Source organism: Diadema setosum, unplaced genomic scaffold (assembly GCF_964275005.1).
Source record: "Diadema setosum unplaced genomic scaffold, eeDiaSeto1 scaffold_52, whole genome shotgun sequence".
NCBI lineage: Eukaryota > Metazoa > Echinodermata > Echinoidea > Diadematoida > Diadematidae > Diadema > Diadema setosum.
This window is the reverse complement of record NW_027307678.1, coordinates 76,778-92,698: the sequence shown is the minus strand read 5'-3', so window position 1 is coordinate 92,698 and position 15,921 is coordinate 76,778.

The window sequence follows — 15,921 nt, the reverse complement described above, 5'->3', positions numbered from 1 at the left end:
TGGCAGAGGTAAAAATGGCAGGGGCAAAAATGGCAGAGGTAAAAATGGCAGAGGTAAAAATGACAGGGGTAAAAATGGCAGAGGTAAAAATGGCAGAGGTAAAAATGGCAGAGGTAAAAATGGCAGGGGTAAAAATGGCCCATTTTTTCCTGGTCTCCCCTATTTTACTTTCCGGCATTTTTTTTTTCTCCCGGATACCCTCTGCGTTTTAATGGAAAGGACCAAACCTCCCACCCAGCCCCCAACGTCTCTGAACTATTGCCAATGGAGCATGTACAAATTGTCCAGAATGAAAACTGCAATCCTTCACGACCAATAGGGCTTACGTGCATGTACAAAATATTCCCCTCGTTTTCCTCACTTAAACAGGTAGAATGCATATCGCATCACCTCACCTCTTTCTGGTTTATCCGAAACATTTTCTTGGGGCTATGAGATGAGAGTGCATAAACCGTGACGTAAAACGATGTATACGTTATTATAAACATTAAAACGGAAAAAAAAGGTATACATGCGCGAAAAAAAAAAACACGCGTAAAGGTTTGAAATTCTCGGATCACCACAAAAATTTAATCGTTTGTTACGTGTGCCATTTTCAACCTTTCCTGCAAGTTTCATCTCAAACCGTTAACTACTTTTTGACTTATTTTACACATGGACAAACTAACTAACTAACTAACGAACGAACAAACCAACGGTAACGAAAACATAACCTCCTCCCTTGGCGGAGGTAACTAACAAACTAAAAAAGCACTCTCAGAGCGCAGACCTCCGTCAAGCCTGCAGCTCATTTCCACCATTGATCATGTTCTTCGATAAAACATTAAAAAAGAAGGGATTGTGAAATTATCTTGTGTAAATTAAATATGCCGGGGTCTAAGACTGTTCATATGGCTGCGTACTACAGGCCTCATGAAAATGACGAAGAGAGTCTTGCAGAGCTTCAGCGATCCCTGTCTAAATTAAATCGCGATCATGTGGTAGTCATCGAGGCGGTGATTTCATTCTACCTGGATGGGATTGGATTGGATTTTCTTACTGTTGTTGTATAACGAGAAAACAACATCATTTTCGGTGCCTGAATCTACCAATCTTTAGCAACACACCATGTTGATAGATTTACTACGTTAAACATAATGGAATCTGACTTTGGGAGCAACAGCTAAGTTTGAAAGGCATCAAACATTTACATTTTTTTCGCCTGCGGATTCGTTCGACAATGATTGAAAAAATCCCATGGTAAACTATCGGTTTTTACTCTCACTTGAACAGTTTATTGCAAAAGTTCGTCTCCAGTTTTAATAAGCATAAGTTTGTTAAGTGACCACAAAGTGTTCATTAAACTTCGAGATATTTGTTTTTGCGCCATGTGATACTTGAACAATGTTTTAAAATATTTTGCAAGAGCTTACTTATGTCTGCCGATACATCTGCTGTAATGGTTTTTTTTTTTTTTTTTTTTGCGTTTTGTATTTTTATTCCTACATTATGTCGTGATCAGGCCTTGTGAAATAAATAGCCTCCTACGAAACCTGAATGTGAGAAAATAACATAGAACAGGTGAAAAATTAGCGGTTTGCTTCGACTACTGAAGATATCTCGTTTACTTCTTTACACTAAACAGTCAAAAAATGAAAAATAATGACAATATACTAGCCTGGACGTGAGCGGAATTCGTTTGTGTAAGAGTGTGTATGTGAGAGTATGTATATCTGCGTATAGAAGTATATGTTTATACCAAAAGTGGGTTCGTGAGTGTGTGTGTGTCTGTGTGATAACTTCATTGGGCGAAACAACATAGGATTATACTGTTTAAGGGTTTTGCAGCATTGTTGGAACCCCCTTATAATGATAGATAATAGTAATAAAGATAATAATGATAATAATAATAATAATAATAATAATAATAATATTAACAATAATAACAATAATGATAATAATAATAATAATAATAATAATAATAATAATAACAATAATAATAATAAAATTTTCCCATAGGCCTACTAGGCTCTTAGCTGGTTTATTATTCCTCTGAACGGACAGATTACGCCACTGCACTTGAACCAAACTCAGAATAATGAGAGTGCTCTAATCTTTTTAAAACATAATTCAATAAATATTCTTCAAACCTGCAGTTGGAATTTGATAATTCGATACAGTTTGCTCTGGCTAGGTTATCAATCAAAACCTCTTCATACGTTTATCTCTGACGAAATCACTCTCATTAATTCTGACATTTTACCTCTGACATTTTTACCTCTGACATTTTTACCTCTGCCATTTTTACCGCTGACATTATTACCTCTGCCATTTTTACCTCTGCCATTTTTATCTCTGCCATTTTTACCTCTGCCATTTTTACCCCTGCCATTTTTACCCCTGCCATTTTTACCTCTGCCATTTTTACCTCTGCCATTTTTACCTCTGCCATTTTTACCCCTGCCATTTTTACCTCTGCCATTTTTACCTCTGCCATTTTTACCTCTGCCATTTTTACCCCTGCCATTTTTACCTGGCACCGAAAAGGTTATGCAGCTCCATGTGGTGTGGTAAAAAACAAATCGGACGTTCGAAGTCGTACATTCAAGAGCTAAAACAGACAAATAGCGAATTCAAAGTCCACTGAACAGGTCTTGACACTGTAATGTATGTTCCAAAATCATGTCTGGCTTAGTTTTGAGAGAATTATATACACGCAAGAGATCAGGAATGAGATCGGTGAACTGGCTACAACGTGTGTACTGTGAACATGTGACTGGCTTGCACATGGCTAGCTAGGTGAGAGTGCGGCAAGAACGCTAGGAACGCACCCGAGGTGCTGTGTGCTGCAAATTCTTGGGGTGAAATTAGACTTCCTTGTTTAGCCCGTCTAGTATTTATATTTTTTTTATAATAATTCTATTTCTTCATAAAATCACGATAAAAAGACTTCATATATTCATTATATATTTTAGAAGCGTAATATGAAATATTTTGGCTTTTTTTTTTCAGTCCAAGCAAAAAAAAAATAGTTTGAATAAAAAAATATTTATAATGTTTCTTGACCCAAGTCTAATTTCCTGCACCTTCTTGCAGTTACCCCGCAATTGCCCATGGATACGATGCATAAATAATCAGCTGTTTACTGAGTCGTACCAGTGTACCACCCTACTGCTCTTGTTCAAATTGAGAGGTGGCATTATTTTATCGGTGGCATTTATAGTTTTATAACCTCATCCAATAAAAAAGACAAATTCAAACATCAAATGGTGTGACAGTTTTTTGTCAGAACTCCTATCAATATCAACTTGTTGCCAGGATAGTTTTCAGATTTCACTTGCTTCATTATCGAAGCTGTTTGACATTTGAAAAAACTGCTCCATAAGAAATCACCTTTCACTTGTTATTTATTTTCACAAACAAGTATTTTGGTCACTTATATATTTTTTATTATTATTTCAATGTCATGATATTTCATGATGGTATGTATTCTGTCTTTACATGGCAAGATGGGATTTTTTTTTTTTTTTTGTCCATCCAGGGTCAATGAAGAAAGTGACAGGAAGGAAACCAAAAGGATAGGGAGGAAATGAAAAGGATAGAATAAAACACCTGATCAGCAGGCTCTTTTTTATTACAATGGTGAATGCAGCACATCAAAATTTAAGTACAGTTCTAAATAATTCATCAGCTTTGAAAAATGAGCAAAGAAAATGGATTTCATCGAGTTCTCAAATGAAAACTACATTAGCATCGCCATTTAGATCTAATATTTACTACAGAATAGACCTGATGCAAACTTGTTGTCAAGCTTTTGGTTGAGTTTGTTCAGAGACACGAATTTTGGTAGCACTATACCCGAGTGAATAAGAAAAGGAAAAAAAATATAAATAATGCAGGTCTCTGTAGTCTAGACCACTCCCGTGCATGAGTGAGCATCAGCCCCAGTTTCTTAGTTCAGTGTCACTCTCGTCATTGGCCTAAGCTAGGCTACTCGTGTCGTAGTTTTGCTCGCCATCATCAACGTCATGCATGGTTACACGAAATAAATTGCATCTTGCCATCACCTCAACCACAGCAAAACCCTGAATATCACTCCCATCATAGTCACTCTCAGCTCATAAAACACATCAGCAAACGATACAGACATCGCACACCTAGCTAACTAGCTCTAAACATAGTTGTAACTACGCTACGTTTGACACTAGTTGTACACAAAAATGAGACGGAGGTGGAAAACTAATAATGAATACACGAAGATCATCAACGATGGCATTCTACCGTAGAAAAAAATACACAGAACATCTTGCACCGCAAAAAAAAAAAAAAAAAAAAAGAAGTAAAGAACTACGATGAGGAAAACTAGGGTGAAAACACGATGCTTGGAATACGAACGATGAAGGCACTTTACGGTAAAAATGCTTACACGGAAACAAACGAGTGGGTAGCGCACAAACTACGATGTTCTCACACACACGTAGATAAGCTACATCGTGTTCAATGAAAAAACTCAACAAACACTAGGACAAAAACTCACCTCTAAATTGTTGCATATGCAAAATATAGGGCGGAGCTTGCTCGGATCAACAAGGCGGCCAATCAGCGTCCTTCTTATATCCCTTACTCGGCAAAGACTGACAGAATGCCATTCCGTACACGAAATCCTTTCTGTGTAACACGAAATCCGTTTTGCATGGTACGAAATCCATTTGATATGGTACGAAATGCATTCCGTGTGCAACGAAATCCATTTCGTGTGCAACTCAATCCATTTCGTATGGTTCCTTACAGGGAAATGACTTTTGTTGTTCAATTCCGTACACAAAAGGGAGTGTGGTTCAGTTCTGTTAGACCCTCTACACGAAATGCAGTTTGTAGAACCATTCCGAGCACGAAATTGTTTTGTAGTTCAATTCCGTACACGAAATGAATTTTTGTTGGAACAAAATAAGATTCTGTTACGAAATTATATTTGCCATGTCATTCTGTCACAAAATGAAAAAGCACAAGTCTTTTTTGTAACAAAATGAGATTTTGTTTACAAAATAAAATTTGTTGTTTCATTTTGTAACAAAATGGATAACTGTCTTCCTAATTTTGTAATTAAACCAGATTTCGTTACAAAATGAAATTGCTTTGTTACGAAATTGTCTGTACAATTTCATTTTGTAACGAAATGGATTTCAGTGTATGATTTCTGTAGTTTTAAGGTAATTTCGTGTCTATTTGGACAGAATTTTCAAGCAAACACTTGGCGCCCCATAGTAGTGAGCCAGCCAGCCAGCCAATCAGCGATCTTGTCCCCACGCCTCCGTCCTGTACAGGAAAGCGAAACAGCATAGATATGAAGACGGGAGTCCGAGTACGGGGACTGTCACAGCTGATTGCTTCCGCGTGTTCTCGGTCTTCCCGTCGTGTAGCGAAAACTCCATATTTTTCCTCTCCACGCCACTCTCTAGTTCGTGTGCAGCCGGAACTTGTAAAAACGCCGAGATTTGTAGAAACGTCTCGCCGGGATTTTTGAAAACGCGGGGAAACGTAATAATACTTTCTCGCGGGGAAATGTTGAAAAAAAAAAAGTTCAATTTTGTCAGGAAATTTAACAAAAAAGAAATCGATTTTGTTGAGAAATGTAAATATGTTCAATTTTGTCTGGAAATGTGATAATAATTTACTTCAATGGTACCGACAGTTGAAAGATGAAATCGATGTCCACCAAAAGTGCTCATGTACCTTGACCGTTTTCATTTTCTTGTAAACCTCACAACGGACTTTCACCAACCTTGGCAGATAATATCTTTATGGGGGAAATGATCCTAATTTCCTTAAATAAGTGCCCCCTTCCCGGCTACACGAGAGGGTATGGGGAGTTAAGGCTTAACAGTTCCTAAACTCTGGAAATTTTTGTATTCTTATATCGAACCGAAAAAGAAGCAAAGTTTGTGCTACGAAGATATCAATTACTGAAATATCATGTGTGATTATGGCGGATTCACGGGTGCCCTGATTTGGGGGGGGGGGGGGGGGAGGGAGTGGTGAGGGGAAGGAGTAGGATTTTCCACTTTTTGCATATTATTAAAAAAAAAAAAAATCTGTAATGGATCTTCATCAAACTTGGCAGACACCATATTTATGGTAATATGACCAAATTGTTCGCTGAGGGAGTGGGGATAGTGGTAGAATAATAGGGGTGCCCTTATCGAGAGGGGGTGGGGGCTGATGGAGAGAAGGCTGACTTTCCGCATTTTCTGCATCTTTTTGAAAAATCTTGAACAAATTTTTACCAAACTTAGCAGGTAGCTAAGGTAATGGAATCCCATTTTGTTTGAAGGGTCACTAATTTTATAAGGGGGAGGGCTGATGAAAAAGTGTCGGCAGAGGTGGAGAAAGGAATCAAATTGAAGAACAGAAAAATCACCAAAGGCAAAAGTGAAAGACTTAAACTGCAATACACGTAGTGTGACGTATTGTCAAGTTTGTCATGGCGGAAGAGGGGATGCGGGGGGGGGGGAGGTGGGCAGGCGGAATTTTCACATTTTCACCATCTTCGAAAGGCTCACGCGCGCGACAAACCCGTACGAATTAGAATCCAGCATACTAGTATTCTATTCGAGACAAACATGCACGTACAAAAAAAAAGAAAACACGTACACATATGCACAAGAACACTAACACATACATACACAAAGTACGCTGTCCTTATTGAATTAGCAGTTACATTACCACAGGAACCACTAATACAGTACGAACACGTTTTGTGTGTGTGTGTGCGTAAAGCAGTTTCCACACATCAGTAGGTCCTATAGGTGTGTAAGAAGATGAAGAAAGTGTGATAAATAAATTCCCTTCCTCCTATCTTCCCCCCCTCCCCCCTCCCCCCCTCCCCCCCCCCTCCCCCCCCCCCCCCCCCGACATCTTCGATCGGGGGGCCCTGGATTCGTCATTATAAAGCATGGAATTTTAGTCATTAACATCTTCATATAGCACTTGTTTAGCTTTATCTTTTTTGGTTCAGGAGAAGAAGACAAAAAGAGACTTTAGGGATCCTCTAGACTTTCAACCCCCTACCCCTCCCTCCCTCCCAACCCCACTTTTCGGCAGTGGGTGACGGGTAGGGTACTCATTTTTACAAATTGAGACTATGTTACCACAAAGATGTTAATTTTGTGACAATTCGTCATAGGTTCTTAAAGAAGACGCAGAAAAAACCATAATCAAGCATGTCATTTCAGTTATTTATGTCTTATTAACACAGACTTTAATAGCTCTATTTCTTAAAGGTCGTGTCACACCTTTCCGGGCAAGCTATAACCGGGCTTGTTGCGAGGAGGAATTTTCCGCACTCAGGAAAATTTTGCGCGGGCGGACAAGAATTTTTGCGAGTTTCGCACCTGTTTCTTACCTACTAGACACGTACTTTTTACCTTCTACTTGTGTGTATTGCGTGAGACATGCGTGAGAGCTTTGAAACCTATCCGTTTCAAAGCTCTCTTTCAAAGGTGCTGCTGGTAAGGGTCTCATACTGGTGTTCTGCGTGTACCTCTGCGAGCGAACCTCCATGACTCACTCGAAACAAGTTTTGAGCATGCTCAAGGCCTTGTCATACCGCATCTAGGGAAGTTTTGCGGCTTGACTTGCGGGGAAACGAATTTGCTACCCGGAGCTCTCCGTAGTTTGTCCGCACCTGATAGCACCTGGCGCGTATCTCGCCTGTAGTTGCCCGGAGGTGCGTACGCAAGTCCGGTTTAACCGCAGCCAAGTTTTGGGCATGACCAATTTTTTTTTTTTCCGGGTGAGTCGCGGGAATGCCCAGAGACGTCCACGCAGAACGCCATTAGGAGGCCCTTAGCGGCAGCACCTCGCTGGCAACTCTCACGCAGGTACTTCGGAGTATCATGTGCAGCCAAGATAATGACATTCTGTGGAAGTACAGCTATTCCTTTAGAGGAATTCCTTCACTGAGTTGTCAGCCCCCACGTGACTGGTACAAAGGTCACACAGTATACTCGTGAGTAGAATTGAAGTAGAACGCGTCAGCAAGGTAGACACATGCACTGACTCGTTTAAATCCTTGTCCGCCCTAAGAAATGCTCGGTATGCTGGAAAATCCCTACACTCGACAAGCCCGCGTAACTTGCCCGGAAGGTGTGACAGGGCCTAAACATAGTTGCGGGTAAAAAGATCTACGTGGGCACCTCCGGGCGACTACGGATGGGATACGTGCTAGGTACTGTCATGTGCGGGTCATCTGTGGGGACCTCCGGGTAGTAATAATTGTTCTTCGCAAGTCGTACGCAAGGCTTGCCTGGAAAGGTGCGACACGGCCTTTACGTTGGATAGAAGGAGATTTAAAGAAAGATAAGGACTCTTAGGCTCAACCCCCCCTCCCCTTGGCGGGGGGGGGGGGGGATGGTGGATTGGGCTCATAGAAACAAATTAAGATCATGTCATCATAAAGGTGCTATCTCCCAAGTTTCGTGAAAATCCGTCATTTATTTTTTCAATCACAGAAAATGTGGAAATCTCCCGCCTCCACCGCATCCCCATTCCACCCCCGATCAAACATAACATATCACTGTCTAATTTCTTCGTATTTATTGGCTCAACAGAAATAGAAGATGAAATATTCTGGACTTTAGGAGTTGTGTGCCTTCAACCACCTCCCCTTACCCCTCTTTCGGCGATGGGGGTTGGAGAGGAACTCATTTCAAGAAATGAAGATCATATCCCTGTAAAGATATCTGCCAAGTTTTTGTTGAAATCTCGTTGCGGGGAAGAGAAGAAAATGAAAACGGTAAAGATTAATTTATGAAAATTTAGACAACGAATTCAATCATATACGGTCGTTACTTAATACCACGATTGTTACATTTTCCGGAAAAATTGAACATTTTTACATTTTGCGGCGAGACGTTTTTACATTTCCCGTTGATGCAATGTTCGAGATTTTTACATTTTCCGGCGAAAAAGTATTACATTTCCAGGTGTTTTTACAAATCCCGGCGTGATGTTTCTAGATACAAAACCCGGCGTTGTAACAAATCCGGCTCCACAACGCGCCACGGATGGATACACAAACAAAGCAATTCGCGGCGCAAGCCGATTATCTGAAGTTCACATCTTATTGTGTTAGGACCAGTGTCATACACGCGAGACGTAAGTTGAAAGGAACTGGTATAGACCTTGAAGAAGCTCTCACAGCCAAAAACCAGTCCTTCTTAAAGGCTATGTCACGCCTTTCAGGGCAAGCCTTCCGTGCGACTTGCGAAAAACAATGTTGTTCCATTAGTTACTCGTAGTTGCGCACACAGGTCCTATTTACCCGCAGCCAAAAAAGGCCCTGCCACACCTTTCCGGCAAGCTAAGCGCGCTTGCTACGTATGCTGATTTTCAAGCACGCAGGACAATCTTTGCGGACTGACAAGGATTTGGGAGAGAATCGAGTGCGTCCTACATGTTGCATTCGTTTTACGTACATCCCATGTGACCTGCGTGTAAGGCTCATGGGTGGCGAATGAGGGCTGACAACTTGATGAAGGAATCCCTGTATTTTAATTTAATATGGCAGAACTCCAACAGAATGCCATTATCTTGCATAGATGCATACCTGCATCGATCCACGGGCAACCTACGTACTTCGAGTGGGTCAACTGCTTGTGACTTGCGGCAGCTAAGGGTATGTTACGGGGACTGCAGGCAATCTCCATGACTCATCCAGAAAAGTTTCGGTCATGCTCAAAACGTTGCTGCGGGTAAATCGGACTTGCGTGCGCACCTCCGGGCAACTACGGGTGAGACACGTGGCAGGTACTGTCAGGTGCGAGCCAATTCTGCTCTGGGTAGCAAATTTGTTTCCCCGCTAGTCCCTGATCTCAAAAAGCCCGCACAGCTTGTCCTGAAAAGTGTTGCGCGTCCTTAAGGGCATTACAAACATGAAAGAGTAAAAGATTAATGGAAATCTGATGGCAGAGTTATTACTCTTCTGGCTGCGACAGGAACAAATTTATATGCATTGTATGCATCATTGACACCTTCTTTTTATTGTCAGTTTTACTTCTTGTGTTTAATTGTTGAAGTGTTTTTTTTTTTTGGGGGGGGGGGAGGAAGGATTTTTTTTTAATATTCCTTACCAGGTGCCATGGCTAAATACTCATGAGGCTGTAGCTGCTGTGATAAACCAGCAAAGATAAACCAAAAGGCTCTCTTTTGTACAATTTGGTCACTTTTAGTCCACAGTGCAGTAAAGTTTTAAGGCGTCAATATGATGACTTGACTGAGCTTTTCATTATCAATAGAATGTTCAAGATGTTTATTTTGCAACCTACCGTTTGATAGCTAGGATTTCTTACACTCATATTAAGGGGTTCATGACGTTAACAATTTCTCTGACGAAGTTTGTAACCATGTCTCTTTTCAGATGGTTATGTTTAAAAATTTCAGAATAACAAAAGGATAAAAGTAGCATATAATGAATGCACGTAGTATAAGAAACAAAGCAGTCGAAATACAACAGATCGTTTCAAATAATTCATATGATATATTCCTCGTCAGAAACGTGGTTGGTTGAATACTCGCCCCATATGGTCAGCGTAAGTGGTCATAAATTTGAAAGAAAAGATAGGGGAGCTAATGGTGGAGGAGTCGAATGTTATATTGCAGATGAATGTATTTAAGCCAAAAGATTTGGTTTGTAATCGGCGAAATAGAATTGATGTGGTTAGAAATCAAACAAGTGAACACAAAATCATTATCTGTTGGTGTTATGTACTCGAAACCTTATCAAAATACCCCTTTTTTCAGTTATTTAGAAGGTGATATTTAACGTACCTTCTCAATGTTAAACAATGTAATTTTACTAGGAGATTCCAACTGTAATCTGTTACTGTAAATTGTTTGTTCAGGAAAATGAATGAATTATGTATTTTATTACAGGTGTGTGAATAATGATGCAGTTGATACCTTCGATAATAGATTAAATGTGGCATATCCCCCCCCCCCCCAAAAAAAAAAAAATCGAAATGTGGTAATGATATCAAGAATTGGTTTTCATACATTTGTAACAATTCAAAAACAATAATTAAACATATAAATCAAAGTGTCATTCACTGACAAAAACAAACATCAGACATACAGATGACCCGATGAAAACGGAACATATAGCATTGGTCTATTAGTGGTTACGTAATGATACCCCAAATTTCTATTTTTTAAACACATTTTCAACTGCGGACCATTTCCTGTAATGGACCTGTTCCTTTAGCTTATTCTGTCTATCTAACACTGGCAATGAATAACATGAGACCACCTTAATTAAGTCTTGATTTCTTACATCGCTGAATATAAATATATCCCTTAGGTAACAAGATCAAAAGATTTATCAATATTCATTGCCTGTGTGGTCCTCAAAGATATCTTACCAAACAAAAAATTGTTATGGACGTGAAATTAGTCATAGATGGAGACATTCTTACATACAATGTACAAATTGCTGATACGTTAAATGAGGCCTTTAATGATAGTAGTTATCAGCTCAACAATGGCTCTGTTGCTGATGGTGCAAATATTAAAGTTTTTAACACATGTGAAACTAACACTCGATTGAAAATTAAAGATATTTCTGTAGAATCTGTCAAAAATGAGTTATATAATATACATTGTAAAAAAAAAAAGCTGCTGATGATGACAGTTTACATTCAAAATTCTCGCAACTGGCTGCAGATTGCATAGCAGCGCCATTAAAATCTATGTTTTAATATATCCCTGAAAAGTTCACAAATCCTCATAGATTTCAAAAGGGCCCGAATTACACCAATTCATAAAGAAGGTGTATTCGAAATTAGCAAATTCCCGCCCATCTCAATTTTGCCAATTCTATCGTAAATACCTGAAAACGCTCTGCACCTACCTCTTTATAAATATTTGAATAATACAATCTTATATTTCATCAGCAATCTGGATTAAGGCCTCTACGCTCAACTACAACGTCTGCAGCTCATATCGTTGATTTTCTTTTAGAAAATATGAATTCTTGTTAGTTAACAGGTGGTATTTTTTCTGGATATGAAAAAAAAATCATTCGATGGCTAGTAGCTGATCAGTGGGAATCAGTTTGAATGCCGGGGGATGATTGTTACAATTCTTGTGGGTTTCATTTAAGTACATTATTAAGTACATTTGAGTACATTATTGTTATATCTACTGTTGTGTGAAAATTATTTGCTTTAGAACGGTCTCATATTCAAGTAATGTGCAGTTGAATGCCCCGTCACTCTACAGGCATGCTAACATGGAAACATTAAACTGCACATTACTTGAATATGAGACCACACTGAAGTAACCAATTTTCACACAATAGATATAATGAACTCTTAAATGAATCTCGCCAGGATTGGAAAAATCATCCCCAGCATTCCCACTGATTCCCACTGATCAGTTACTAGCCATTCCCCTTTAAACATAATTCTTGTTAAATTGAAATATTGTGGAACAAGGAATCATCTTTTTTATTTGATTTTATTGGTTCCTGCATTATATCATTGTCACAGAGATACATTCACTTATATACAATATAGGTGCCATAAATCTACATACATAAACACAAGTTGTTAACAAAGTAAGTTTCTTCATTGCCTTTACAATGTACAACAAAACATATCAGCGATGCAATACAGACTACAGCTTAAGCATTTCTTGATTTGCATGCAGTCCTTGCACATAATTCATAACATATAGGAAAATAGGAGGGAGGGATGAAACTATTTTCTCCCCCAGGTACAGGTGAACAGTTGAAGAGTTTGTTCGCAAAAACCGATAAGTCCATATTTGACAAATGGAGACATTTGTGATTAAAGGTCAAGAAAACTAAAAAGAATAATACGATTTCTTTTTTGCTTCTTTTGACCATGACTTCAAAAATGTACTTTTATATGTAGTGACCAATATATCATTTAAAAGGTATTATTTTGTACTTTATTACAGAGACCGTACGTCAAAATCTTAAAAAATAGACATATCGGTTTTTGCAAACAAACTCTTCAGTTACAGGTCATGGTCAGTTACATAACATTACGCAATAAATTCAAAACGGCAATATTTCCAAGATAGAAATTCATATACAATACAATTACATTGACATAAAAAGCTCACTGATATCCAGAGAGCAGCATTGCCTTTACAGCTCTCTTAAAAGAGTACATAGACTTTAAAGTTCGAATTTCAGAAGGAAGAGAGTTCCAAATATCGGGTCCAGTGTGTCTGATAAATTTCAGAGCCATCACTGTTTCAGGATTTTGTAAATGAAATTTATCAGATTGCCTAGTGGGATCAAAATGTATGTCCTTGTTTAACTGAAATAATGTGAAAAAAAAGATGGCAACTCACCGTTAAAGAAACGAAACATTAAAAGTGAATTTTGAAAAAAAAATGTCATTTAGTGTTTTTAATTCTACGAGCAAAGGATCTTAATGGTCTCGATAACCTGAATTGGTGAATATACGTATAGCTTTCTTTTGTAGGAGCAATATACTGTCAAAGTAACTGTTTGCAGTTGCCCAAACAATGTTACAATATGAGATGTTCGATAATGTCAACGAACAAAAGCATAAATCAAATATTCTTTGGGAGATTATACTTAAGCTTACAGAGTATACCAACATTACGAGACAGTTTATCTGAAATGTATTGCACATCAGTGTTCCATTACATATTTTCATTCATATTATATTCCTAGAAATTGGACACTTTCTTTTTTGTTACAGTAATATACCAGCTACCATAATATTTGAATGGTGCATTTCATTTTTATGCTTCTCATTATGAAAATGAATGAAATTTGTGTTCTTTTTTGAAGTGAAGTTATAATCTATTGCTCTTAAACCAGGAAAATAATTTTGGCAATTCAGTCCTATAAAAGTTCTTAGAAGCGACTGAAAATCAGAATTGGAACAAAACACATTGGTGACATCGGCGAAGAGAATATATTGCAGTAACTTAGATGAATTTGTAATATCATTCATATATACTAGAAATAGTAGCGGTCCCAATATGGACCCTTGTGGGACGCCACAATGTATAGGTAAAACTTCAGAGTTTACCGATTCATAGTATACGTACTGCTGTATATTTGATAAGTAATCTTTAGACCATTCCAGTGGAATGCCACAAACTCCATAAGAATGTAATTTTCGCAGAAGGATAGTGTGATCAAGAGTGTCGAATGCCTTGCTTAGATCCATGAAAACACCGTTCACATGTTTTTGTTCAGCTAAGGCAGTCGACACTCTGTCGTACAATTTGGCTAGTGCCATATCTGTAGAATGAAATTTCCTGAAACCATATTGAACAAGAGAAGGGACATCTCTTTTTTTTTTGTATATTGGAGTAACTTTTGAAATTTTACATGCATTTGGAAATATACCAGTTGACAACAAATTACAAATATGTACTAAAGGTGTCAATATACTCCCAACAATCTGTTTTACAACAGACGTCCTCATTTCATCATGACCACATGTATGACTTCACTTTAGAGCAGGCGCGCCGGAAGCAGTTTTGGATTGTAGGGGGGGGGGGGCAAACATTGGAGGGGGCTCAAGAAAGACTATACGTATATTACACAATAATACACATTCACAAACACACACACACACATCTATATGAATATTATATGTATGTATGTATATATATATATATATATATATATATATATATATATATTATATTTGATCATCGAAAGTGGCGTACGGTGGGTCGAAACATGGGGGGTACCATGTGGAAAAATAATTTTGACGGTGTGTATGCTTGTGCGTGTGTGCGTGAGCAATAATGGGACTACAATACATTACGGAATGTGATACATTCAACAACGCAGTCATTGAGCAACAATGTAAGTTTTCCTTACAATGATTATGGAATGACGGTGTGAAACGATCGACAAATTATATACTGTCAGCAACATAAGGTGAATTGCATAACAATAAATTGCGAGCGAGCGAAGCGAGCGAGCTTGAAAATTTTGATATTCTACAGTCCCAAAACTGGAATTTTTTAGCCATATCTTTCGCTTTGGAAATAAATGGGGGCGCATCGGGCGCAACTGCTGGCAATTATTGGCAGCAACATTAGGAAAATGGCATAACAATTCAATGCGAGCAAGCGAAGCGAGCAAACTTGAACGTTTTGACATTCTACAGTCCCAAAACTGGGGTTTGTAGCTACATCTTTCGCTTGGGAAATTAATGGGGTACATCGGGCGCAACTGCTGGCAATTACCGGCAGCAACATTAGGAGAGTGGCACAACAATTAAATGAGAGCGAGCGAAGCGAGCGAGTTTGAAAATTTTGACATTCTACAGTCCAAAAAATCCCGTTTGTTGCTATATCTTTCGCTTTGGAAATTAAGGGGGGGGGGGCATCGGGTGCAACTGCTGTCAATTACTGGCAGCAACATTAGGAGAGTGGCATAACAATTAAATACCAGCGAGCGAGTTTGAAAATTTTGACATTTAACAGTCCAAAAACTCCCGTTTGTAGCTATATCTTTCGCTTTGGAAATTAAGGGGGGCATCGGATGCAACTGCTGGCAATTACTGGCAGCAACATTAGGAGTGTGGCATAACGATTCATTGCGAGCGATCGAGGGCAGCGAGCTTGAAAATTTTGACATTTTACAGTCCCAAAACTCCCGTTTGTAGCTATATCTTTCGCTTTGGAAATTAAGGGGGGGGGGCATCGGGTGCAACTGCTGACAATTACTGTCAGCAACATTAAGAGAATGGCATAACGATTCAACGCGAGCGAGCGAAGCGAAAACTTTGGCATTCAAAAGTCCAACAACTGCCGTCGTAGCAATGTTTTTCGCTTTAGAAATTAAGGGGGAGGCACACCGGGCTCAACTACTGCTGGATGTGAGCGAGCGGAGCGAGCGAGCTTAAAAATTTTGAC